This window comes from Strix aluco, chromosome 24 (genome assembly GCF_031877795.1).
Source record: "Strix aluco isolate bStrAlu1 chromosome 24, bStrAlu1.hap1, whole genome shotgun sequence".
Classification (NCBI taxonomy): Eukaryota; Metazoa; Chordata; class Aves; order Strigiformes; family Strigidae; genus Strix; species Strix aluco.
Genome location: NC_133954.1, coordinates 4,026,624 through 4,029,648, shown reverse-complemented (window position 1 = coordinate 4,029,648; position 3,025 = coordinate 4,026,624). Strand labels below are relative to the sequence as shown.

General features: G+C 53.3%; 1 pseudogene; it reads right to left on the bottom strand.

Annotated features, from left to right (window-relative positions):
* Nucleotides 1-1,658: 1,658 nt before the first annotated feature.
* Nucleotides 1,659-2,477, bottom strand: LOC141934323 (feather keratin Cos1-2-like; annotated as a pseudogene).
* Between the last annotated feature and the right edge of the window lie 548 nt (nucleotides 2,478-3,025).

Genomic DNA, 3,025 nt, shown 5'->3' with positions numbered 1-3,025 from the left:
CTCTCTGGCTGAGCTCTCTCACTCAGCTCCCCTCAACTGAGATCCCCAAAAACTGACCACATGATGTCAATTTGGCTCTTAAGTATTGAATCTCCCACAGCTGTGCAGGGCTAACAGGCCAATGCCGACTTGCCTCCTAATCATCTTAATCATAACACATGATTTGACTCTTAACATATTGAATCTCCCACAGCTGCACAGAACTGACACTCCCACAGAGCAGGAGGCAGGGAACTGGCCAGCCATGTCCCTGTCACCAGCCAGGCGCACACAGCCTGATGCGTGATGGCCCCATGGCACAGTGGGGTGCAGGTAACCAAGCAGTGGCCATAGGCCATGAGGAGGTGGAGGAAGCATTGGTCCCTGCCCAGGAGCTAGGAGGAGGACAGCTGGGCCATTCAGCTGTGGAAGGAGAGGGGTATGCTGCTTCTGCTTCTACACTTTTGTCAAGTATATGGATTTTGATGGCAGGAAATAGTATCTGAGACTACAGAGGCTGCCAAGCGAAGGATAGATTTATACGTGAAAAAATCCTCATCCCCCCACAATGTCAGCCAATTCCTGAGCACAATTTCTCTGGGGGCACCAATGAAGCAGTCAAGAGCTCTGTACCCTCCTGCAGCTCTCTTGGGAATTGTACCCAGAACCCTCATCCTTGCTAATCTTCACATTCCCCTACACGCTCTGCATGACAGGAATTTGATCTACCTCAGAAATACACCATTGCAGTGTTTCCATTTCTGTGCTGATTGCCCTCAGCTCCCACATGTGTAGCTCCAATTTCCAGACTAAACAAAGTCAGCAGCATGGGTGATGTTTTTTCCTGCCCATGCATGCTGGCCGTGGCCCCTAGTCTGGGTGTTGGAAGGGGAGGCATGTGGAGTAGCAGCTATGGGCATCTCAAGGGCTGTTCCCGGCATTACCACTCCTGCCATTCTGCAAAGTAAACCATCTCCTGGATCCCCAGAGCCACCCCCTGCCATCCCACTGCAGCTTCAACCATACCAAGAGGAACGCTCTTCCTCAAGAGGTCTTGGGGCTGCTGAGCCCTCAGGGTCTCCTGCCTTTCTGGGCATTTGTGGGCACAGACACAGCAAGGTAAGGCCTGATGGTCAGTGGCAGCAGAGCAGCCAGGGGTGACTTCCTCAGCTCCAAGAGATGGTACCCACAAGAGGAGCTGCTGCAGGGTGTCCCAGCCTCCCATTTGCTGTGAATGGAGAAGGGTCTCCTTTTTCCCTCACCCCCTTTTCCACCAGAGTAAGACCCTTCCCCTTTGGAAGCTTGGGGAGTGTCTACATGGGGAAGGACGACATGGAGGCCAGGCTTGAATGCAGCAGAACTTTAATGAGCCAAAAGAGAGAAACAGAGTCACTCCGAGGGGAGGACAGCAGTGCAGGGAGCCCCAGGGGAAGGCAAGAGTCTGTGGTTCTTGGTTAAGGAGAAGTTCCTGCATGATGTCCATCTGCATGCCCCATAGAGGGAGAGAAGATAGATGGTCCCCACCAGGCTGGCCTTGGAGATATGTTGCTGTCAATGGGAATATAAACAAACCAAAGGGAGAGAAATCAAAGCCATTCAGGTATCCTGAAAACAACATCGAAAAGACAGATCCTGTGCCCTGCACCTCCAGGTGTCTCCCTTGGGATTTGCCAGCACCTTTAGCAGGGGGGGCACCTTCTGCCACAGTAGCGGCTGGTAATGCAGGAGAGGTCAAAGCCCCCAGAGTTGATGGGCACTCCGTCACAGCTGAGGATGCTGCCAACGGCAGCAGAGGTGGAGGAGCCCACAACGGTGTTCTGTGGGAAGGAGCTGAGGATGGGTCCGGGCAGGGTCACCACCACGGGGGAGGGCTGGATGGCGACAGTGGAGCTCTGGCACTGCCTGACACAGGGCTCATTGCAGCTGTTGGCCAGCGGGGTCGGGCCACAGGGCCGGCATGGCAGGCACGGCAGGCATGGGTTGTAGCAGGACATGTCTTCAGTGGGGATGTACACCTGGGAGAGAGGTCAAGGAGGAAGCAGAGCACAAGGGTGGGTGAGGAGCTGCCTGGTTACTCTGTCACCAAGGAGTCAAGGCCACTGCTGAGTGGGGGATAGAAGCTCTGCCAGGAGACACGTGGTCTTCATTGCCCCACAAAGAGTAGCCTTGTCTGGGGAAGCCCTCTCTTTATTCAGAAACCAAAACCACCTCAGCCACATCCCAGCCTTTCTCTAAACAGACCTTCTCCCCTCTTCCCTCTGTCATGACAAGAAAATCCCAGGACAGGACAGAGCAATGTCAGCTGGGATGTCTCTCAAGTGCAGCTCTCCCTTTGGAAGAGGAGGAGAAGGGGCTTCAGACTCACCTGGTTCCCAAGCAGAAGGAGCCAAGAGAAGGGCATGAGAGAGCAGGGACTTGGGCTGCCTTTTATACCTGCCCTTCACTGCCGCAGGACCAGAGGCACCTTTGTAGAGGTAACAATTTTCTGACAAGCTCATCCTGAATGCAAACCATCGCAGCTAATGATATGGGCTGTGCTTTCATTTCCTGCACTGCTCCTTTTCATTTCCAGGTTTGTGCCATGTCCATTCCCCAGTGAAGTCTTTTTCTGAGCATGGCGATGAAAGGCCTCTGGTTTTTTTTAGTCAGGAATGCAGCAGTGCAGGCACAAGAGTCAGCTCAAGTGCTGGATGATTCCAGAGCAAGCGAATGGGTCACTCTGGTGGGGCTGTTTGAAGTGTCATTCCCAGGAAGAAGTTCCAGCCATTCTCAGTTGGATGCAATGGCCTTGGGATGTGCCACATCTGGTTCATCTCTTTCCTTCCCTCCTCAGCTCATACTGATGGTCACTTCTTGTTGCCTCCCCCGCTGTTTGTGTTGTGCTGCTACATTTTTACCCCAGCCTGCCTAAACTGCCCTGTGGTGGTTTGACCTTGGGTAAATGCCAGGTACCCACCAAGTCGCTCTATCACTTCCCCCCCTTCCCCCTTTTTTTCTCAACAGGGCAAAGAGGGGAAAGAAAATAAGATAGAAATAAAACAACCCT